The sequence below is a fragment of the Sminthopsis crassicaudata genome, chromosome 1 (assembly GCF_048593235.1).
Source record: "Sminthopsis crassicaudata isolate SCR6 chromosome 1, ASM4859323v1, whole genome shotgun sequence".
NCBI classification, from domain to species: Eukaryota; Metazoa; Chordata; class Mammalia; order Dasyuromorphia; family Dasyuridae; genus Sminthopsis; species Sminthopsis crassicaudata.
Genome location: NC_133617.1, coordinates 487,390,621 through 487,415,804, shown reverse-complemented (window position 1 = coordinate 487,415,804; position 25,184 = coordinate 487,390,621). Strand labels below are relative to the sequence as shown.

The following is a 25,184-nucleotide window of genomic DNA, read 5'->3' as shown; positions in this document are numbered from 1 at the left end:
TTTGATTCCTAATGGGAGATGCTGTATCATTTCCAGATGACAGTGCTTTTTGATTGAGTTGAACACCAATAACTTTTCCCCTGTTCCTCATTGAGTTCTTTCTATTCCAGATGCTAGTTCATACCTGGACAATTCTATCAATTTCTTGACTCCTCAGATGTTTGTACTTCTGTATATTGGTGGTTTTTTTTTTTCCCCTGAGGCTGGGGTTAAGTGACTTGCCCAGGCTCACACAGCTAGGAAGTATTAAGTGTCTGAGACCAGATTTGAACTCAGGTCCTCCTCAAAGCTGGTGCTCTATCCACTGCCCCACCTAGCTGCCCCTCTGTATATTGTTAGAAAGGGATTCCTAAAACACTACTTCTCTCATGTTATACCTTTTGAAGACCCTATTGCTTTGGAAGAAAGCCCAAACTCTGAATCTTGAGGACCTTCCATTTTTACTAGTCATTTTTACTAGGAAATATTTAGTATATAGTAGATTTGAAATGAAGAGATCTAGGTTAAGACTTTGAGCTTATATACCTCAGTTTCTTCATTTGTAATGTGAAGATTTTGGATTGGATAATCCAGAGTGCTATTAGAGTCCCACTATTTGCTCAACAAACTACAATCATAGTTCCAAAATGTCTTTTTCGCTTTTATTGGCCATTTACCAGACTAGGGCTATTCTAACCAGGCTGGTTTTCCTCACTGCATCCCAAATATATCATATTCATTTCTATCTCCATGCCTTTGCTCATGCTATCTGCCCCACTGAGCTTACCTCTTAACCTTTTCTTTGATTGTTAAGTCCTTGACCTATCTTTGAAGTCTTGACTTCTCCATGAAGCTTTCAAATCCTACTGTGATAGCTCCCTTCTTTGAACTCCTATAGTTCTTACTGAAGCTAAGATTTGGACTTAATTCTGTAATGAATACCTGTTAATCATGGGGTATGGCCATGCTCATTGTGCATTTAATCCTACACAGCTTTGAGTTGTTGTTTAACTGGTGTGTGTCTTTTTTTCCTTAATGCTGGTGTAATCTTCTAAGGGCAAGGGCCACATATTATACTTTGTAACCCATAGCAGAGAGCTATGTACAAGGCATAGGGATGGCACAGTTCCTGCTCTTGTCATAGAAGAGCTATGTACAAGGCATAGGGATGGCACAGTTCCTGCTCTTGTCATAGAAGAGCTATGTACAAGGCATAGGGATGGCACAGTTCATGCCCTTGTCATAGACTAACCTACCGCTCCTAGTTGTCTTGGTGCATCTGCTAGTGAAGAAGATCTAGGACTGGGCTAATTTGACTCCCTCCTCTTATCCACCTACTTTCTTGGAATCTCTTTGCTTAGGTTACTGTGAGGGGGAAAGATTTGCATTTGGATCATAGATCTTATTATAGATTTGTAGATTTCAGAAGCTCATGGAGTTTAACTACCTCAAATTGCAGATCATTTTTGATATGTGTTATAACCCCTAATAGAGTGTAAATTTCTTGAAAGCTCCTTTCCTTTCCTCTCCTTTCCTTTTCTCCCCTTTCCTTTCCCTTCCTTTTCTCTTTCCCTTTTCCTTTTTCATTCCATTCCTCTCCTATCTTTCCATCCTTCCTTCCCCTGCACCCAGTACTGCCTGGTACACAAGACTTATTCAATGTGTGTTGATAGAATGACCCAGAAATTAACTTGCTCTAGGTTGCATAGGAAATAAGAAATACAACCGGGATTTGAATCTAGAACCTTCAACTCCAGAATCAATGCTTTCTTTTCTTTCTTTTTTTGAGAGAAAATGTGTTTGACTTGCCCAGGGTCATATGGTTAGTAATGTCTAAGGCTGTATTTGAATTCAGGTTCTCCTACTTCCAGCATCTGTGCTCTATTTACTGCACCATCTAGCTGTCTCAATTACATTATTTGCAAGTATATCAGACTTTCAGTTAAGATGGTCTGTTTTATTGTTGTGCCATCCCCAAGATGCCTTGAGCATTTTCAGCTCTGGAGCCTGGTGTTCAGTCTCTCTTTCTTTCTGAGTATAGTTATGTTCTCAAGGGCCAAGGACCTTCAGCCACTAATTTTTTTTTACATACTCCTTCACTATGAGTTTCTGTTTTTTTCTCCTCTTGGCAATTTTTTCCAATAATATTTTCATTCAACTTGCAGGATTTGGCATTGTGTATGGAATCCTAGCTGCCCCCCCGCCCCCCCCCCAGCCTGAGAAACTTGTCACTGAGGAAACCCCAGCCACCAAACAGACCAAATCAAACATTATTTTCATATGCCGTTTTGCTTCTTGATGGCTTCTTATAAGTTGTCACAGGAACCATCACCCTGGAACCCAAGTATAAAAGTGACCTTTCCAGGTTTCTTTGGGTACAAAGTCTGGTTGTTGCCTTCTACCCATCTCTAGCCCTTTGTGACAGTTCTCCAACTCTGCTGTTTGAGAAGGATAGTGGGACATTTTTGGTCATAGGAGCACAGGAGAAGAATGGGTGCTATTTACTTGATGTCCCTTTTAAAGAAAGATACCTGACCCCCTAGCCAGCCAGGGGCATCAAATCAAAACATTAGACTCACAGAAATGGAGTCTTTATTTCAATATAATTGGATTCCTTTATAAACCTCTGATATTTTTATGTATTTATTTTATGCATTTAAAAATTTTCTTCTGAGAAGGATTCAGACACTTCACTAGATTGACAGAGTGGAATGTGATTCAAAAAAGATGAAACATCCCTGATTTAGACCAACTTCTAACTAATCCTCTTTACATTTTTGGGAACTGTCCTCTACTTGAAGACCTCCATTGATGAGCAGATCACTACTACATAAATAAGTTCTAATTATTTAAAAATGTTGCTTTATTTGGAGCTGAATTCAACTTTTCTTCGAACATTTACCCGTTGGTTTGGATTTTGTCTTTAGGGGCCCAGCAAAACAAAATCAAATTTCTCTTGCCCCTGACAGTCTTTCAGATATTTATTTATTTATTTTATTATTATTATTTTTTTTTTCCTGAGGCTGAGGTTAAGTGACTTGCCCTAGGGTCACACAGCTAGGTAGTGTGAAGTGTCTGAGACCAGATCTGAACTGGGGTCCTCCTGAATTCAAGGCTGGTGCTTTATCCACTGCGCCACCTAGCTGCCCCCTCAGATATTTAAAGACAATGATAACATTCTATTTAAGTTATCTCTTTTATTCTAGAGCTCCCTACTTCCTTCAATTAATTCCCATGTGATATAGTCTCTAATTCTTTCATTATTTGGATTCCATTGTATAGATGTCAAACATGGCTCCCAAAACTGACTCTAGATGTGATTAACTAACAAAGATGTAGGATAAGATAGGTGTTTTTACTTCCTTTAGTTTGGTTATCTTGTCTGTCTCCATTCAGCTCAAGAGCACACACCAACTTATTTGTCAGCATCATCACAATATGGACTCATATGAAGCTTCCCGGCCATGAACCTCCCACTACCTCCCCCCAGATCATTTTACATACATTATTTTGTCATGTCATTCTCTTTACCATCCATATTCAATTTATTAACCTTATATTTTGAATACTCATTTGGTTTTTACATATATTCATTTCTTGGTTTCCTTTCATTGGATTCATTTACTATTCTAACCTTTTAAGATCTTTTTGTTTTTTCCCCATTCAATACTATTCTTTTAAATTTTTGTCATATAAGTTTACCATCTATGATTTTTACCCAATTTTAAAGAGCAGAGGACCAAGGCAGATTCTTGAAACTTCCTTCCAGAATGGGATCCACAGCCTTTGGAAGTGATTAAGCTCATTCTTACTCTAGCTCTTCAGACAGATATTGGATGATTGCATAGCAGGCATGTTGCAGTTTTCAGTATGGATGGAACTAATGGGCCATTGAGCTCCCTCCCAATTCCAAATTCTGTGATATGTTGACATTGGTTGTGATTTTGGGAGTTTAGTCAATCAGCATAATTTGAAGCTGTTATCTAACCTATGTCCATCTTATCCATGATGATGTCTGTATCATTTCCCTGATCAAATCTGGTAGATATTTAAAAAAAAAAACAAGGAAATGAGTTTAATCTGGCATGACCTGTTCTTTATAAATCCATGATGATGGCTTTTAAGTGATCAACATTTATCCTTCTGAATATTAAAAAAGGTTTTTTAAAATAAGTAAAACAATGAATATAATAGACAAGTATATATTATATATAACATATGTGTATAATTATGAGTATATGAAATAATTGAACCAAATATAATAGAAAAATATATAATATGATAGACAAGTATCTAAATATTTTATACATACACATATATAAATTCTTATGTACATATGTATCTTCTCTCTGATAAATATGAAACTGATAATAGAAATCACATCATTTAATCATTTATATTGTTATTTTCATAGGTAGTGCGTGGCACTGTGTTAAGTTCTAGGTATAAAAAAATAAGCAAAAAGGACAGTCTCTGGCTTCAAAGAACATATATTTTCAGGTTTTAACTTGTATATTGTGATAAGGGGAGATAACTCTTAAAAAGGAAGATAACACCCTTGTAAAGCAGGAGTGTAGAGGTTACCTGCACTTGGGCAAGGCTGATGTGAAGGAGGTAGAGAATTTGGAGATAGGAGGAGGGAAATGACCATGACCTCATGAAAAAGTCATCTAGCACAGTGACTGACTAGTTGATGCCATAGAATCATAGCTCTAGAGTCAGAAATTAAATTATTTGCTTAACATTACACAGATAGTAAATATCAGAATCAGAATTTGAGCTCGTTTTCTTATTCTAGAATTAGAGCTGTTTTTACAAGGCATGTACTTGTAGAAGGGATACACTAAGGGATTCTTTCAGTCCAGGAAGGATTTTTATATTAGCAAAAATCATAGGAATGCCCTTGGAATGAGTGCGAGATGAAGCTTAGAGAGTGTGAGGTCTAACCCTCTCATTTTATGGATAAAAAGACTTGACTTGTCTAAGGTCATGAAGCTAACTAGCTAAGAAATCCATGAAGGTAAGAATAGAGATCATTTATTGACCCATAATCCATTATTCTTTCTTCCTTGTGTTGGAAGCACATTATGAAGTGCTTTCCTGCAAAATCATCATGGACCATTTCAAATCATGGCTTCTCCATTCAATTAAGGTCATTTGCACACAACTTACCTTAATTTAGTTTTCCTTCCTCTTGGAATGCCTGCCTTCCTCCTTTTTTCTTTTCCGCCATTCATGCAAGTCAACCAATCCAACAACTGACAAAGAATGTTTATGATTTCCTCCAAGATCTCAAAGAAGCCTTTGACTAACTCTATTCTTTTTGGGTTACTCTTACTCTTACCCACCTTCCCCTTCCTTCCCACCTTGACCCTTAGGCATAACTTTATTATTGAATCTTGCCTTTACTCACATGCTACTTTTCATATGTTCTCTTTTTGTGTCATGTGTATATATTTTGTTTCCTTCACTGCTGTAGATGGTAAGTTCTTTCTTTCTTTCTTTCTTTTTTTTTTTTTTTTTTCCCTGAGGCTGGGGTTAAGTGACTTGCCCAGGGTCACACAGCTAGGAAGTGTTAAGTGCGTGAGATTAGATTTGAACTGGGGTCCTCCTGAATTCAAGGCTGGTGCTCTATCCATTGCACCACCTAGCTGCCCCCTGTAGATAGTAATTTCTTTGAAGATGAGATGTTCTTTGGATATATACCATGTAAGATCCTTAACTGGTTTTAAGGAAATAGGATGTTTTTGAAATGATGGGACGTTCAACTCTTTAGGAAAACAATGTCAGTGTTGTAAGTAAGAAGTTTGTCAGAGGATGTTACTGTAGAGTTTCTTGATTTTATGGTGATATTTGATTATAATGAATTAGTGAGGTTGTGAACTGTTTTTGGCCAGGATCTGCAAGGGGCAGAGGTAAGAAGGTTTATAGAATCACAGACAGTGCCAGACCTTATCTGATGTAAATCCTCCTTCACTGCAGTATTTTGCTGGTCAGCCTGTATTCAGATGCTTTTTATGTTTGAGAGAGCTCCCTCTATGTAAGGTATTTCATTCCATTGTTCAATTAATTATTTTAAACATTAGGAAGTTTTGTCTTTGTACTGAGCTGAAATCTCTCTTTTTCTAACTTTTTCACATTCTCTAATCCTTGCAGGCTTTAAAAAAAATGCTTTGGGCTTTTCTTTTATATGACCATGGGATTTTCTTGGGGTGGCTAGGTGACAGAGTGTATATAGAGTGCACAGCTTGGAGGCAGGAATACTTGAATTCGAAGCCTGCCTCAGCTAATAGCTGAGTGATCCTGGGCAAATCACTTAAACCTGTTTGCCTCAGTTACCTCATCTATAAAATGAGCTTGAGAAGAAAATGAATTACTCTAGTATCTCTGCCAAAAAAATCCCAAATGGGGTCATAAGAGTCAGACACAACTGAAATGCTTGAACAACAACAAACGATAATTATTTGTGTAGCATTTCCATTTATTCCTTAAATTCCTTGAATGTGTTATGTATCCAACTAATTATAATCCCTCAATTTATCTTGGTTGATTTGGTTTTATATCTCTTTTGCTTCTGATACTTTATCAGATTCATTTGGTCTACTCAGCTTCCCCTACTCTGCTTTTAAGATGAATTGTATTAGCTCTCTTTGCTCATTTGAAAATTTTGGTTGTTTTATTTTCTAGATTTCTGTCTCTTTCTCTGTCTCGTTCCCCCTGATTAGATTAATCTCATCTCTGTAACTTCTATGTCTTGGTTCTAGTTCTCCCTTGTTGCTGCATAAAATTAACCTACTTCCTCTTCCAGATGATAGTCCTTTACATATTTGAAGACAAATTTCACATATTTGCTTTGGGTTGGGAGTGGTGGGGGTTTTTCTCCTTTGAGAAAGAGAATTATTAGAGGTGATTTAAGCCTGATTTGTTTCATTCATCTGCTTTTTTAAATATAAGTTTTCTTTTTTATAATAAATTTGATGGACATGAAGATATCAATACAAAAAAGAACAGAAAAGAGAATGGGATATGGAACTATGAATTTCTGTATTGTACAATTTGTTTTTTAAACTGTATATATTAACATAATTGCCTTATTTGTCTGTGACTCTGACTTTACTTTTGTTCTCTATTTTGTATTTTCAAAAATATATCATTTTAGCAAGGTTTTTATTTGCATCCCTGTTACTGTCCGTTAATTCTTCTCCCCCTTATAGAAGTCTTCCCTTATAATAAGTATATTATTTTTAATAGCATTTTCTTTTTTCCAATATCGTATATAGTTTTCAACATTCAATTTTTATAAGATTTTATAAGATTTTGAATTTTTCTCTTTCTCTTCTCCACAAGACAGCAAGCAATCTGATATAGTTATACATACACAATCATTGTAACAAATATATTCGAGCAGAACATTGGATATGTTTTAAAATGTATGTCTTATTCTACACTTGGTGGTTCATCTCCTGTCTGTTATGAGGTGGGAGGCAGGCTTCCTTGCCTTTCTTCTGAAGACAGGACTGGCTTCTGCATCAATCAGAGTTCTGTAACTGTTTTTTTTTGACAGTATGATCCTTCACTTGTTTGTGAAGCTTGGTTTCCAGATCCTCCACTGAGGACCCCCTTTATTTATCATCTAGTTTGTCAGTGTCTTTCGAGATGATTTGCTCTGAAGAGATGCTACATTCCATTTGTGGCTTGATGAGAAGAGCTGGACAAATTCTCAACTACTTCTTTCTGGGTGTTAGATTTCTCTTTAATACATAGGATTGAATCAGCTTTTTTTGGGTAACCACATCATAGTGTTGACTCACTGAGCTTATTTTAAGAAAATAGCCCATTAAGGATGGATTTCTGGATGGGAGCTTTGGGGATGGGTGCTAGAAAAGAATTCCTTTCCTTTTGTACTCCTGTCTTTGAGATGCTGCTTTCCTTTTATTCTTTAATTCTGTCCTTCTGGTTTCTGTCCTGCCCCACCACTCCTTGCTAAGCCCAGCGTTTCCCCCATGCATTCCATAACTTTGGGTGCTCAGGTTTGGCCAGCGTCCTGCAGCTTAACAATTTGGGGCGACTTGCATTCTGCCAAGAATTGACCAGGAGTGTGAGCCAGACATGCTAGGACTGGCCTTGTGAAGTGGGTATTTTACAGAAGGAGCATGTTATGTATGGGACCTTTGTCTGGCAGAGGCAGGATATTGTGTTGCACCTGCAGTCTTGGCTAGGCAGCTGTTTAAAGGCTGAGGGAGTCCAAATGACTGCTGGCCCTGCAAAGTGATATCCTCAGCTCCCAATTCAGAGAGTGTGACTACAGCTCTCCAGAGCTTAGTGACAGGTGAGAGGTCGGTTGCTGCAGGAGTCAAGGTTAAAAGTTCCATATCTAGGGGCAGCTAGGTGGTGCAGTGGGTAGAGCACCAGCCCTGAAGTCAGGAGGACCTGAGTTCAAATCTGGCCTCAGCCCCTTAACACTTCCTAATTGTGTGACCCTGTCTCAGAAAAAATAAAGGTACCATATCTAGTAGCCTATGATCCAAAGTCCTGGCCTGGGACAGGAAAAGAGTAAGGGTGAGACTACCTCTGTTATCTCAGGCAAGACCCTGAGATCTTGTCAAGGAATGTTTTTCCCTTCTCTCCATCATGGAAACAGATGTTTGCCAAGAGTAGGACTTGGGACCTTCAGCAGCACCCTGTCCCTTTCCCGGCTGTTTCCAGGAGATTCTTTAATGATTTACAGGGTGAGGCACACATATGGAAGGAGGTCATCTCAGTTGAAGGTGCCAAGACCTGTTCTTGGCAAGAATCTGATCTCCCTCCATCAGGTGAAGGAACTGACAAGCTTTGAAATCCCAGCTTTTTAGGCAAGAGATTTTTTTCCCCTCCAGGCAGGTGGATCATTGATAGTCACACAGTGGGATACAGGGCCCACATACAAGAAGAAATCAGGGGCTCAGAGCAGTGGCAGTCAGATACTGATTGCAAGACACCGATTCCCACCGTGAAGCAGTAGGGTTCAGAAATTTAGTGATCTCTCTGTAGAGGCACCATGTTTCCTGCTGGTTTCTGAGTTCTGGCCTGGTGCCATTAGTCATTAGGCTGAAGTCGCTAGGATCAGGGATGGAGGGGACCGGGGTCAGGGCTATTAGCTAGACAATATAGTTTATATATAGTAAACAATACCCCCCAGGTCCTTCTGGAGCAAATGCAGGGAACTCCTTTTGTCCTAAAGAGAATATTCTGGTGCATTCATGTTATCAAATACTTTCTTCCATGCAATTTTTTTTTTTAAACAAAGTAACTGTTACTGATGTTTTACCTGTCAGTGTAACAAAGAAATACATAAAAATGGAAAAAGTGGCATGATAAATTTTATTAAGAGGCTAAGTAGATAACATTTCTCAATTTGGCAGAAGATGGAATGCAGGATGGAGAGAAAATAGACTTTTGATAATTGCAGGGGGTTGGGGGGAGAGGAATAATAATTTTTTTTTTTAAGTCCCAGGAGGAATAATAATTTTTTTTTTAAAAGTCCCAGGAAAGGGTAGGCTAAAAGAAACTTCTTATTCTTTTACATGATAGTCAAACTGTAGGGCTTAAGTCCCTATAGAGAGAAGAAATAAAGAGAGAGGAGGTCAGATCTTTGCAAATAAAGATTTATTCTCTATTCCTTTCCAAAGGCAGGACCTGAATAGAGACAAATACAATAAGCTCCAAACTGCTGGATTAATGGCTTTCATAAGGGTAATGTGGAAGGGCAGGTCATCCCCCCTTCACTATTTTAGCCCTCTGCTGGAGTTTTTACTCTGAAACCCAGCAGTAGGGAATGAACAATGCCCTTTTCCCCTTGAAACAGGGAATTGGCCTGCCTGGACAAAAGAACCAGGACTAGGTAGTTGTTGTTTGCTCTCTTTGAATATGGTCCTTGGCAGTAATCCCACTGGGTGTGTGCTCTTGCTGAGTAGGTCCTCATTATGGGCTCTCTCCCAGCTCTTCTACCCCAGAGGGTCTAGGATTAGTTAAAACATTTAAACAAACAAATAAAAGAACAAATAAATATATGGCATGTATGGATGTATGTATTTGCCTGTGGCCTTTGTATATGTATAGGGGATGGAAGATGAATAGTGTCATTTTACCATTTGGGAGTCTATTATGAAATCTAGGGGTCCTCTAAAAAAGGGAAGTCAGGATTTCTCTAAAAATTTCTCTCTCCTCCTCTCCTCCCTCCTTCCCCATTACCTTTGGTTAGTGAGAAAGTTACTCACCATTCTTGCTCAGTAAAGATACTGTAACTGGCTGGGGAATGCCCAGTCTACTACATAAGTATGTCTTTGGCAGATGGTCTTTGGGATGGAAGAGTTTTTGTTGTTGTATTAATTTAAAAAAATTTGGCAAGGAAATTTTGCTTGTTTTAGAGAACACATTTCTTGCAACAGATGTGTGACTCACAAGGGCTGGGATATGAGCATATGTTGGTCAAAAGGTGTCACCTGTAAGTCTCATCCACATGAGTTTGTACTTTCTTGGTTTTAAAAAAATGGTTATTTTTTTAGTAGTAAAAGGTAAAAGTGTGTGTTTTAATGTTATACATTTATCTGTGGCTGATAATTTTTGTCAGCTTTCCAATCTGCTCTTTGGGGGATGAACACAATGTAGTTAGGATGTAAATGTGCACGGGAGTTGTAAAGGGTTTGCCTCCCCAAACTCTTGAAACTGTTTGGTCTTATGTCAGCCTGTGGGCTCAGGGAGCTGAGTCAGAGTGAGACTATGTAGGGACTCTTCTTCTTTTTTCCCCTCATTGGTTTAAAGGCTTAAGAAGCCCCCAGCTGGGTACCTATATTGTATTTGTAAGGGACACTAGCCACAAGATGTGATGAGAAAACTGTAGATTTGAAGAGCTGCCCCCTTTTTTGACGACCTAGTGTTTGCAGGTGGTTGGCACTAGGGCGAAGAATCCCCTCTCACTTTGTTTCTTTTTTAAAAGTTAATTTAATTTTAAAAACATTTTTATTTTCTCTAGTTATATGCAAAACCAATGGTTTTATTTTTGATTATATGTTCATTTTAAAAACAATATATTCCTTTATGAATTATGTTAGGCTTACTTCAGTTTCTAAATCAAAATGCAGTGAGCAGGAATCTAGGTATATCAAAGAAGGGAAATGGGGGAAAGCAGAATCCTGCAGCTCAATTAGTTCCACTTTTCTTGGGATTCAGTGTGTTGTAGAGGCAGAATTCTGGCTTGGGTTATGAGACACCTCCCTGGCTACAACTTGTTCTCTCGAACAAACTCTCTGAGTCTGTGTTTTCTCACCTGTAAGATGAGGTAATTAGCTTCCTTCCAGTTTAAAATAAATTTTGCAATTCCTATATCCTCTTTGGTGTTTGTTTGGAAATCCTAATGTGTAAATTATGAATAGATTAAAAGTCTTCAAGGTAAGCATTAGCTCCCTATTGTCTTTGCATTCAGTGCCAGCACAGTTCCAGGTACCCTAATGCTTAATATTTGTGGATTGATTGATTGATTAATTGATTGATTAATAACACCAGTTATCTTTGCATGGCATTTTATTGTTCAAAATACTTTCACCTGTTTAGGTATTATCTCATTTGGTCTATCCAACAAGCCTTGTGAAGTGGTAGGAAGGATAGTTGTTAACCCTGTTTTACAAATGAAGAAACTGAGCTTCAGATAAGTTTTTGCTCAAGGTCATATAGCTAATAAATGACAGAAATATCACATTGCTGATTTGAACAGATCCAGGTTTTAAAAAATCTTTTAATTATACTTTTCAGTTAAGAAGTGTTACTTTGCTTTCCCTCCACATTTGGAAGAAAAAAAAAAAAGAAAGAAAAACAAAGATTTATGATATATATGGTCAGGGAAAACAAATTCCCACTTTGTGTCCACATCTCCTTCTGTACTTTGGGTCCATCCCTTCTGTCAGGAGGTGGGCAGTATAGCTCATTGTCCATCCTTTGGGATCATGGCTGGTCACAGCATTGGTTAGATCAACAGATCCACTTTTAGAAGATCTCTCCTGTACAAGAATTGCATGTAGAGAAGAACCTTCTCTCCCTTCTTAGCAGGGAAAAGTACATTCTCTCCAAACATAGAAAGGAGAATTTGCCTTGTTTTGCTGGAATTGCTTTGGAGCAGGTCTATATAGTGAAACCATAAGAGGGAAACTTGGTTTCCCCAAGATCTTCTCCAGAGCCTGATTTTCCTTACTGATACTTGCATAAATGTGTTCCATGGAAAACAAATTACAACCCAATTGTAGCTTTTTTTTCTCGTTAGCTTAAATGCAAATGTGCTTTTCCTCTCCAAGCCCAATGAAACTGTACTTGAGGATTCTGATTGAATAAAGAATTTCCTCTTAGCAGGCTGGCTAAAATGAGCAGGGTCTCCTTTGCAACTTCACAGCTCCAATAGGCTGGGATTCCAATTAAATGGGCAGAATGAAGCCCTTCTGAGGAATCCTGGGAGGGTCCCCTGGGAGAAGGCTGTGTACTGTTTCAGAGAGCATTCTTTGGAGAGAGGCTGCACTGGATAGCTGCTGTGCTTGGCTCCGCGCCTCAGGCCAGACTCCATGCACTCGAGATGTTGTGTTATCTGGCAAAACCACACACCTAGCTCTTCTACTTGCTTGTGCAAACTCCTTATGAAGCTGTCTGCAGCCAGACAGCTAGTTCAAAGGCAGCTGTTTTCCTACCAGTTCTAGTTAGAGGCAGTGGGGCCTGCTGCCTTGCATTTGCCTGGGAGTTTGGGGTTTTGTTTGCTTACAGTCCTTTTCCAGGAATGTTCTATTTTGTGACCACCAAAGTGGGGTGGAGGCAGCTGGCAGGAGCATTCTGGGGCATTGCTTTTGAGCTCTTGCCCTGGGCAGGCAGTCAAACCACCTTTCTGAGAGCCTGGGTTTTAAATGCAGACCTTAACAGTGGCAAGGGGAGGAGAAGGAGCATCAGACCTGATTATTCTTTGGTTATTTCCCATCCCTCTTCCCAGCTCTGCAGAGGGTCTAAAACTTGCAAAGGGTCCCATGTTTCTAAGTACTATCCAAAGCCAGGACATTTTTCAATTCCCTTGGGGGAGAGCTGTGGTTTCCATTTCAAAACTGGTGAAACATTGTGTCTGTGCAGATGCATGCACAATACATGCACATATGTGTGCAATGCATGCATAATGCACATACACATGTGTGCAATGCATGCACACACTCCCTGTGTATAGGAGCCGGCTCCTTGGGGCACTCTGCAGCCTGGAATGAAGATGGAGAGTGGAATTTCTGCTGGGACAAGCTGGCCCTTGACCAAATGGAATGTGTGCGGTGTTTTAATAGGAAAATCTTGATCCTACCCAGCAGCCTTGGTCCTGTACGCTGACAGGATGTTCCCCCTGAGCTCTGTGCAGTAACTTAAGAATTCCTTACACTTCTACAGAAGGCCTTTTGTTTGCCCATCTGTCGAGCAGCCTTCCCCAGGAAGGCAATACTTCCCCCCCCCCCCCCACCAGATTTGGAGAGGGCTGGTGAAAAGACCCTTCCTGGTTTGGAATCACAGCCCTGCCCCTTTGTGGCTTGCTGTGAGTTAGTACAAGTCACCTAACCCCACTCCGAGTTTAAGCAGCGTCATTTATAATATGGAAGTAAAACCATACATAAGGTGCTTGATCCATGGGAGCTATTATAAGATTTTAGGTTGCCAGGGAAGTTTTGTTTCCTAGGGCTTGTTGATGCTGCTAAACAGACATCTGTTAGTTCTTACTGTTCTGTCTGGGTGGCATTTGTGTTTCCAGATTTCTGTCTGGTCTAGTCTAAATAGTTTTCAGAAATCATTAGACTGCAAAAAATTTTCTCCCTGCGTTTACCGGTCTTGTCATTGCTACCACTTTAATGCTCCCCAGGCCAGTGTAGGTTGAGAGAACTTAAGCTTTTGTCTCCGGCAGAGTTGTCAGTCCTGCCTCCCTGGGTCCATGATACTCCTGAGTGCAGCTGAACCAGATTAAAATTTAATTGGGAAATCTTTAATGAAATAAATAAAAATATAATAAAATGTACATTACTTTTTTATAATAGCATTTTATTTTTTCAAATACATGCAAAGAGTTTTCATCATTCACCTTTTTTTTTTTTTTTTTTTTTTTTTTTTTTTTTTTTTTTTTTTGGCTGAGGCAATTGGGGTTAATAAGTGACTTTTTCTAGGGTCAGTGTTAAGTATCTGGGGTCAAATTTGAACTGAGGTCTTCTTGACTTAAGGGATGGTGCTCTATCCATTACATCTAGCTACCCCCATCATTCACCTTTGCAAAACCTTATGTTCAAGCTTTTTCTCCCTCCTTTCTCCCTCCCCTAAATAACAAGTAATCCAATATAACTTATTATGTGTTCAGTTCTTCTAAACATATTTCCATATTTGTCATATTGTGCAAGAAAAATCACATCAAAAGGGAAAAAAAAACCTATAAGAAAGAAAAAAAGCCAAGCAGACAACAACAAAAGGTGATCCACAGTCTCTACAGTTCTCTCTTTGAATGGTGATGGCTCTTTCCATCATAAGTCTTGAAATTGTCTTGAATCACCAAAAACATTACATTTTAAAATTAAGCCAATATTGTGGAGGAGGTATCCTTTACCAATCAGTGGCTCCTATTTCTATTTGATTTGACTCCACTGGATTACAATAAACACATTCATGGTCCCCACTCCCTTCCAAAATAGACTTTTTTTTTTTTTTGAAAATTGATTAAAAAGGGGCAGCTAGGTGGCGCAGTGGATAGAGCACCAGCCCTGAATTCAGGAAGACCTGAGTTCAAATGTGGTCTCAGACACTTAACACTTCCTAGCTGTGTGACCCTGGGCAAGTCACTTAACCCCAGCCTCAGGGGGGAAAAAAAAAAAGAAAATTGATTAAAAGAAAGCAGACTAGGGGATAGAAAGTATATAGTTAACTTTTGAAATTATGGACAAAATATTTTTTGTGAATTTGGAACATATATTTACTTATAAATATTAACATATGTCTAATTTATCTTTTGTTATTGTGCTTGGCTTAAAACATTGTGAGAATTTGACCATATTCTCTAAGTAAATATCCAATGATAGTACAGGAATGTAGATCAGTTAAGTTTTCAGTGACTTTCTATTTCATTCAGGCTAAAATATAAACCCCTTATCCCTAAATGGCAGGCTGAGGAGTTTTTTTCCAGTGTTGCTTCAGACTGCTTTTTCAGACACCTTTCATTGGATTACCCTGCATATATTGTTGTGTATTCCAATCAAACTAGTTTCCTAACCATTCCTTGGACTCAAGCTGACTGACCCCTGTGCCTGAAATTCAGTAGCTCTTAGAATTCTTTGTTGTTTTCTTGGAAAGGATACTGGAGTGGTTTATCATTTCCTTCTTTGGCCTATTTTATAGATGATAAACTGCCCAGGTAGCACCAGCTAATTAATATCATTCTCAATTCCCTTAGTAATCATTAATAGTTAACATTCTCTCTTCAAATCACTTCGAACTTTTAATCAGGATCCAAGCATTTATTACTTACCCATCTCAGGAGGAGAAGGATCATATTTCCAGAAACTGTACTAGATGAGGATGCCCAAATCAACAGGAAGATATTGCTGCCCTCAAAGAGTTTACATTCTTTTAATAAGGTCACAAGAACACCATAACATATGTAAGTATATACTAAAGTACAAGAGTGTCCCAAAAGTCTTAGTGGAGTTTTAAACTGTAATTATTTCACAAGTATAAATGCTGCCTTTAAAAAAAACCCATGAAAAGTTTATTTACATTTAAAATATTGCTATATTTCTTATTAAAATTCAAAATAACTACCATCTTATTCCCTGTTTTACTCCAGTTAATTTTTGAACTCTGTAAAAGCTTTCATCAGCTGCTGCTAAGCAACTGAGAGGATCTTATGGTCATCCAAAGAATGAAGTTTAGGTGCATGTATGACAGATTTGATGTGATCCTGTAAGGAAAACTTTAATGGCAGAGAACCAACAGTCTGAAAAAGTATTATCTAGAAAACCATCACACAAATAATATAATATATAATGACATATCCCATTCTATTAAAACAAAAATGAAAAATTCATTTTAAAATTCACAAATAAGTGTCAAATAAATTTTTTTGGAGGCAGTCAGGGTTAAGTGACTTGCCTAGGGTCACACAGCTAGGAAGTGTCTGAGTTCAAATTTGAACTCAGGTACTCCTGACTCCAGAGTCTCCCCGCTGTATCATGTAAAATAAATTTAAATAAGCTTTCAAAAAAATTTTTTTGGGGGGCAAGTTTGTAGTATTAAAACTCTTCCCTCGATAGTATTTTGTTTTTCCAATTACATATAAAGATAATTTTCAATGTTCATTTCTGCAGGATTTTCAGTTCCACAATTTTTACTCTCCCTTCCCTCCCTTTTTTTCCAAGACAGCAAGCAATCTGATAAGTTGTCATACATGTATGATCATTCCAAACATATTTCCTTATTAGTTATGTTGTGAAAGAAAAAAAAACAAAACAAAAGGAAAAAAACCACTTTTTTTTTTTTTTTTTCCCTTGGTGAGGCAATGGGTCTGAGTAACTTCCTAAGAGTCACACAGCTAGGAAGTGTTAAGGAACTCAGGTCCTTCTGATTTCAGTACCAGTGCTCTCTATACACTGTACCATCTAGCTGCCCCCAAAGGAAAAAAACACAAGAAAGAAAAAAAGCAGGCAAATAAAAAAGATGAAAATATGTTTTGATCCACATTCAGTCAAGTTAATTCTGACTCTAGATGCAGATGGCATTTTCCATCTCAAGTCTTGGAATAGTATCAAAACTTCTAAATTTTAAAACTGCATTAACTACTTCCAGGATACCTTGTATAAAGGAGATAGAGACTGGACTTAGAGTTTTGTTGGCACAGGTTACTCCTGTTGAGATAATTCATTCTACCAATGAAGAGTGTCAACTTCTTTAAAAGTAAACTCCTGGGGCAGCTAGGTGGTGCAGTGGATAGAGCACCAGCCTTGAAGTCAAAAGAACCTGAGTTTAAATCTGGTCTTAGACACTTTTAACACTTATTAGCTGTATGACCCTGGGCAAGTCACTTTGCCTCAGAAAAACAAACAAATAAACTCCGGAAGGTCTAAAAGGAAGGTCTAAAAGTAACCGCCTGAATCAGATTAATTGAGAAACAAACAATAATAATAAGTAAACAGAATACATTTGAACATTAATGAAGTTAATATTTAGTTTTCTAAGTCAATTATGGAAGCCACAGGGATCTTTATGTATGGCTCAGTGGTCCCTTTATCCCTTATTTGAATCTGATACTACTTACCTATAGCACTGAGAGATAGATTAGTGTCTATCTTAGATTGTCTTAGGTCATGCTGGCTCTGTATATAAGAGGTAGAACTTGAATTCATCTCTTTCTGGTTCCTGGCCAGATCTGTATTCATTACAACATTCTGCCTGTATCTAATCAAAACAGATACAAGGTTATGTTTTGGAGGGAGGTTCTAGTGAGAGGGCAGGGTATCAAGCAAAGCCTTTTAGAGGAAGCTAGATAATACAGTAGATAGAGCACTGGCTTTTGGAGGATCTCAGTTCAAATATAGTTTTAAATACTAGGGGTGTGACCTTGGACCAGTCACTTAACCCTGATTGCCTCCAAAAAAGAAAATGAAGAAGATAGGTTTTACCTAGGAAATAGGACTTAAACTGAACTTTGAAGGCAATCAAAGATTCATAGAGGTCACAGGAAAATCAGCTTCACATGGGCCAAGCTTGGATGCTGTTAGTGTGTTTGTTGTATTCCTCAGGCTGCTAGGAGATGTAAGCCCTTCAAGGACATGAACTTTTTCCTTTTGGTCTTTGTATCACTAGCACAGACCATTGTACACATTAAGTATTTAGTGTTTGTTGAATGAATAATTCATAATTAATTATGTATAGCAAAAATAACTCTGGATTTAGGGTATAATGACATGAATCTGAATTCCCAGCTCCATCAGGTAGTAATTTTGTGATTGGGAGCAAGTCATTGCACTCCTTATAACCTTAGTTTCCTCTTCAGTAAAATAGAAATAATATTTTTATATTATCTCCTTCACAGGTTGCTATGAGGATCAAATGAGATGAGACATTAAAGCATTATGTAAATAACTGTACATGTATAAGCTGTATCTGATTGCTTATTCTCTGGGGACAGGGAAGGAGGGATAGAATTTGGAACTCAAAACTTTAAAAAAGTTTAAAAATTGTTTTTACATGTAATTGGGGAAAATAAAATGTTAAAAAATAAAAATAGATACTGTGTTACCTTAAAGGTCTGTATAAATGTCAGCTATTATAGTTACACCTGATAGTTTTCTGAGGTAGATGGGTTCATGGGTTAGTGTCTATTTTCATGGAGGGAATAGTCATTACTAGTCAGTCTGTAGACATTTATAGGTCCTAAAATGTGCCCACACTGTTAAAAGTTCTGGGGATACAAAGAGAGCCGAATAATAATAAGTGGCTATCTGATCATCTGGAGCTTAATTTGTTTCCAGAATCAAAATATTTGGGAATATGGGTACCAGATCCAACTCTGAATCTGGTATAACTCGTTAGGTAACTTATGCTTTCATATATTCCTCAGTTGCAAATTAAACCATAGAATCATAGAGCTGTTAGACCTGGGAAGGAACTTTTGAGATCACCTAGTTCCTTGTTTTATAGGGAAGAAAGGAAGGTTTATTGGAGATCAAGTGATTTCCTTTTCTTTCTCTCTTCCTGATAACCTCTCCCCTGAGCTCTAGTATCACATCACCAACTGCCTCTTTGACATCTTGAACTGCCTGTTCACAGACATCTCAAATTCAACATGTCCAAACTACAATTCATTATTTACCCCCTTTTGTAAGCCTTTCACTCCACCCCAAATCTTCCAGATTTTCCTACCCTTGTTGTTTGTTTTTCATTGTTGAAGAGGACCAATGACATGGGGTGGAGATGGGGATGTGGGGAGTGATGTCTTGACTTGCAGCTGAGTTGGATTTAAGTGAGGGAGAACTATGAAAAATCATCAGCTTTATTCTCTTTTCTAGGGTCATCTGAGTCTAATGGCAACTCATAGGTTAGGATGACAGGAGATGATGTCAGATGTAGTAGGAGACCTACTTCTCCAGGCTTGCAATTTCTTTGTCATCCATAGCTCCTCATTCATACTTACTCCAATTTGTTGCCAGAAATGATTATTTCTACCTTTACAACATATTTTTTATACATCTTCTCTCCATTCACACAATCACCATCTTGATATCATCTTATAGCTGGATTATTGTAATAGTCCTTTCCCACTCCAGTCTTTCCTTCCTGCAGTTGCCCAAGTAATTTGCCTACAGTACAGGTCCAGACCGTGTCACATCCTTAACAAATTCTGAAGGCTCCCTATTACTTCCAAATTCAAGTATAAAATATTTGGTTTGGCTTTTAAAACCTTTCACAATCTGCTTTTCCCTATCTTCCAGTATTCTTACACTTAACATTCTTTATGATCCAGTGATTCTGAATCATAAGCAAATCATAGACAGTCTTCTTGCTCTTCCTTGAACATGACACTCCATTCCTACCCCTCACCTCCAAATAGTGCATTTTTACTAGGTGTTTTGTGGACCTGGAATTCTCTCCTTCCTCATTTCTACCTCCTACCTTCCTAGACTTCCTTTAAGGTTCAGTTCAATACAAAGTTTTGCAAAGGTAAATGTTGAAAATTATCTTTGTATGTATTTGTAAAAATAAAACTATTTTTTAACAAAGATTCAGTTTAAACCAGGGCTGTGAGATGGCACAGGAAATAGAGCACCAGCTTTGGAGTTAGGAGGACTCTAGTTCAAATGTGGCCTCAGATATTAGTTGTGTTACTCTGGGCAAATGTCTTCACCCTGATTAGATTCAGTTCCAATCCCACTTTCTTTAGGAGACCTTTCCTAGACCCTTTCTCATCTCCCAAGTGCTAGGGCCTTCCCTTTGAGATCACGTTCCACTGGTGCTGTGTCTGTTTGCTGTGGAGTATAGTTATTTGCCTGTTGGAATATGAGCCCCATAACAGTGGGGACTGTGTTTTTGCCTTTCATTGCATTTTCACTACTTAATAAGTACTTGCTAAATACTTATTGACTGGGATTGATGGGGAAAGATTAGAACCACGATGTTATCATAGAAAGAAGAAAAGATTTGGAGTGATAAATTGAGTTTAGACCAGGCCTTTGTAATGCTGGGCAGGTTTTATTGTTCTAAAAATCTTTAACAAAGAATTAGTTGGAAAGTCAACACTCAGACTTCTTGGTTTCCAGTCTTGGGCTGTTCTGACAGCTTTTGCCACATCATCATCAGGATTTGGTTTGGAGGTTAGGTTGGGGCAATGAGTGGTTTGGGCATCCAGGAATCATTATTTGTCTTTGGGTAAATCAGTCAAATGAGCGGTGGGTACTGGGAGAGAGAGAGATCTCTCTTCTCAGGTGAGTCTTGGGTCTGGGAAAACACCTTTTCTTATTATTGTTTCATTTTTCCCTTCCTATTAAACAGGAAATTAAATTCTGGCTATTATTACAAAACTATTAATAACTTGATTTCCATATTCCTTTAGGATTTGCAGAAGTTTCCTTATATAACAACATTGTGAGACATACAGAGCCATGAGTGTTAGAGCTGGAGGGAGACTTAAGAGTCTGGTACTTCTTATTTTAATAGGAGGAAACTGAGGTCCAAAGCAAGAGAGAGGCCTGCTCAGTGTCAAATAGAAAATACAAACTAGCTTGCATTTATATACACTTATGTATAATGTTACATATATAAACATATATATATATATATAAGTATATGTATATATGTGTATATATATATAAGTATATGTATATATATATATATATAAGTATATGTATATATGTGTATATATATATAAGTATATGTATATATATATATATATATAAGTATATGTATATATGTGTATATATATATAAGTATATGTATATATATATATGTATATATATATATACATAAGTATATGTATATATATATATATATATATATATATATAAATAAATGGAAGTGGCTTATCCAGTGTCAAGTAGGTAATATAAAATAGCTTGCATTTATATATGTCATCTATATATGTATATATACATATATATGGCTTACCCAAAATACAGTAATACAAAATTGCTTGCAACATTTATATATAATATGTCATAAATTAAGTGTCTTACTCAAGTAGGTAATACAAAATAGCTTGCATTTATATATATTTATGTATAATATGTCATGATAATATATATGTATATTAAAATATAATATATATTTAAATTTTAGGAAGCTTTTTACATAGATTCTTGCTTATGTATCAGAGCTAGGATTTGACTTTTGTTGCTACTGGACTTTGGAAGAGAGAGTAAGAGATTGATGACTTTGTACAACTCTGCTTTACAAGGTCAATTCAACCCAGAAGTTAAGATATCACCCCATGATGTCATTGATCCTCTTTCAAAATGATGGATAGACAATAATGTACCTTTCAGTCACTATGCTGAGTAGAGGATATAAGGAAGGCATATAAGGACCATGAACAAAGTAATTTCTATCAGGAAGAAAGGGACATTCCAACAGAGGGGAGATGGTCAGAGCTATTCAAAAGAAGGATGTGTTGGAATAGGAAATAATGAGTGTTTCATTACTGAAGATCTTTGAGCAGAGATCCCAAATATTCACAATGGATCTAGAAGGGATTCCTGTTTAGATATTGGTTGTCTGGTCCCATCCATTTTGAGATTCAGTGATTCTTTCCATGGGTTTTTGTCCCCAAGGCTTTTAATTTTTAGAGGTTAATGTGTGGTCTGATGGCAAAAATGTTTCCCTGGAAGTGAGGTTCTTGAGTTTTTTGGGTTCTGCTGATAATTCTATGTGGTCGAGAACAAACCATTTTATGTCTCCAGGTCTCCATTTCTTCATCTGTAAAATGTGTAGATGGTACGAGATCATCTCTCAGGTTGATTTTTTTTTTTTTTAATGGGATAAGGCAGTTGGGGTTAAGTGATTTGCTCAGAGTTATATAGCTAGTAAGTGTCAAAGAGCATATTAAGAACTCAGGTCTTCCTGACTCTGAAGTACCACCTCAGGTTGCATTCTAAGACTCCCCACAGGTTGAAATTTTGAAGGCCAGTCTTTTGAATCTCCACAGGATTTGGTGTCTAGTGTAGAGAGTGTGTGTGTGTGTGTGTGTGTGTGTGTGTGTGTGTGTGTGTGTGTATGTGTGTGTGTACACAGATGAACAGCTAAAAATAGTTAAAGTACTGGACCTGGATTCAGGGACATCTGAGTTAAAATCCCTCAGACACTTAGTAACTGTGCAACTCTAGGCAGGTCACTTAATTTCAGCTTACCTCCGTTTTCTCATCTGTAAAAATGGAGATAGGGCTGTGCAGTGGATAGAACACCAGGCCTGGAATTAAAAAATGGGCTTTATACACCAGCAATGTGACCTTGGATAAGTCACTTCATCCTGTTTGCTTCAGCTTCCCTATCTGTAAAATAAACAGAGAAGGAAATGGTAAGACACTCCAGTATCTTTGCCAAGAAAATCCTCAAAGAGATCATGAAGTCAGATAAAACAGCACTTACTACTTTCTAGGGTGAAGATCCTGTGAAATTTAATTTGTAAAGTACTTTATAAACCTTTAAAGCACTATACAAATGGTAGTTGTGATGATGAGATGGTGAAGTATCTGTTCAATAGTACTTGTTAATTGCCTCCTGGAGCTTTTCCTCTTCTGAGATTATTGGAAATAGTTTATTTAGTTACCTTTCTGCTCTGTAGAAGGGCTAACTATACTATATCAATGAAAGAGAGCCAAGTAGATGGGTTAGGCATCTCCAGAATAGGCTAGGGCTGTGAGCTGTAGTATTTTCTATTACTCCTTCTGTGTTCTGTCTATGAGATAAGTATGCTTTCACACTTCCTTGTCTGACAGTCTGAGAAACTTTTCTTTAAACAAATTTAGCAGATAAATAGAAGAGTATTTCTACATAATCTATGTAGACTAGTGGAATCAAACTCAGATGGAATTGGTCTTTTAAACTAACTATACATAAGGATCCCTGTAGGTACATCTTAACTTAGAAAACCACAGATTTACATTATCTATGTTCACTTATTTATTTTATTAAACATTTCCTAATTACATTTTAATCTGGCTTGGGTAGTACTTTGGTTGTAGACTATTTTAGGATTTTTTATATTGTCCTTAACTCATTTTGATGGACTGTCTTCCATTTAGGAAAGGTGTATCTTCCCTTAAGAGGTAGATTCTCATAGGTCTTGTTGAGAAAGACTTATGTAACTTGATCGCAAGAGTCTTTTGCTCATAGGTGTCAGTGCTTTCATTTCTTTAGTCTTTGAATAAACATTTATCAAGCACCTATTATATATGTCTCTCTATATGTTATTTTATTGTTAAATATTTTTCCATATTATCATATATATATATATATATATATATATATATATATATATATATGTATAAATATGTGTACCCTGCCAGGTACTTGGGGGAGGGGAAGGGAATAAGCATTTATTTTATTTTTTTCCTGAGGCTGGGGTTAAGTGATTTGCCCAGGGTCACACAGCTAGGAAGTGTTAAGTGTCTGAGACTAGATTTGAACTCGGGTCCTCCTGAATTCAAGGCTGGTGCTCTATCCACTGCGCCACCTAGCTGCCCTCGGGAATAAGCATTTATTAAGTGCCCACTGTGTTCCAAGCATTTCACTGTGCACATCTTACAAATGTTTCATTTGATCCTCACCATAACTGTGGAAAGTAGAATCTCTTTTTATTCACATTTGATGGCTAATAAGTGTCTGAGATTGCATTTGAACTTGGGTCTTCCTGACTTTAGGTCCAGCTCTCTCACTATTGCCACCTAGCTACTTCTGAGTATACAAAGACTAAAAAATCAATTCCTTCCATAAGAAACTTAAATTTTATTGAATCTTGGATGATACCCAAAGTTACACGCACCTTGTCAAATATACTGATTTTAGAGAAACCTGAGACTTCAATTTAAATCAGTTCTTAAATTTTTTGTGTATTACATGCCCTTTGGCAGTGTGTTATCCAGGCACCAGTCCAGTTAGTCTGGTGAAGGCTTTGAACCTTTCTCAGAATAGTGGTTATAAATGCATAAGATAAAACACAACATTAGAACGAAGTCAATTATATTGAAATAAGAATATCAATATATTTATTTGAAAACAGCAGCAACAACAAAACCCAAACACATCACACACACAAGTTGATAGACCTGAACTGAAGAATCTCATGTTTTAAACTGAGTAATTCCTTCTTTTCTAACTGATTATCTGCTACCATATGACTCTGTTCCAGGAGTTTCTCTCTTGGCTTTTCATACGAGCACCCCATATGCTACGTTTTACCGGCTTTTGAAACAGGAGTAGTCTGTTGGCAAGAAAACGTGCATGCCGGGGTTGTTCCTGTTAAGTCTTTGCAAGGAACCTGATTTGAGGAATGGGGACACTTGAGCAAGAAGAATGAAGAAGAGATTTGATAGGGGTGGCCAGGAGACACCTGCAGTTGAAATGCACCATGGCTAAAGCCAGCCCCAAACTGCTTATTTTCTCCAACTACCCTCCACAGATTGTTTTGAGGACATGCTATGCCACAATTTTTTCTCAGGCACTTATAAGCCATGTGATCCTGATTGGAAAGGTAACCCGTTTGCTAGTCTGCAGAACGATGTTTTCATTGTTTGTCCCGTCTGTTGTTAGGACCCTAGGATTTGCACAGTACCTTGGGGACAAATAAACCAGATCTGTTCAGCTCTAGTTGAATGCCGGGGCCCTTTGCATCTGTGTTATCCAGAATAAACAATGTGTGGCCCAGTGCTCCCTGTTTCTTATTCCCTTTAAACAAGGTTGATGTGTGAGTGTGTGTGTATTTAAATTTTATTTTTCAAAGCTGTTAAATTGGCATGGCAGCCTGTACTTCTTCACATTGGCAGCTGGTTCTCTCAGCCTCCAAAGGGCTCTAGTTTCACTCTTGACGCAGGTTGCCGTGCTGTGGGTTGGACTGCAGGCTGCCCGAAACTGATAGGGGAGGTGAATCATCAGAAGGGGGGAAATAAACACAATTTCTCTTGCAGAACAGGCTCCGGATGGCTTCT

The 25,184-nt window shown here is 37.7% G+C and overlaps 1 protein-coding gene across 2 annotated transcripts in view; it reads left to right on the top strand.

The window, feature by feature from the left end:
- The window catches only part of MAP2K3 (mitogen-activated protein kinase kinase 3), an 82,990-nt gene that overhangs the window by 4,834 nt on the left and 52,972 nt on the right, over positions 1 to 25,184 (top strand). The window lies entirely within an intron of this gene.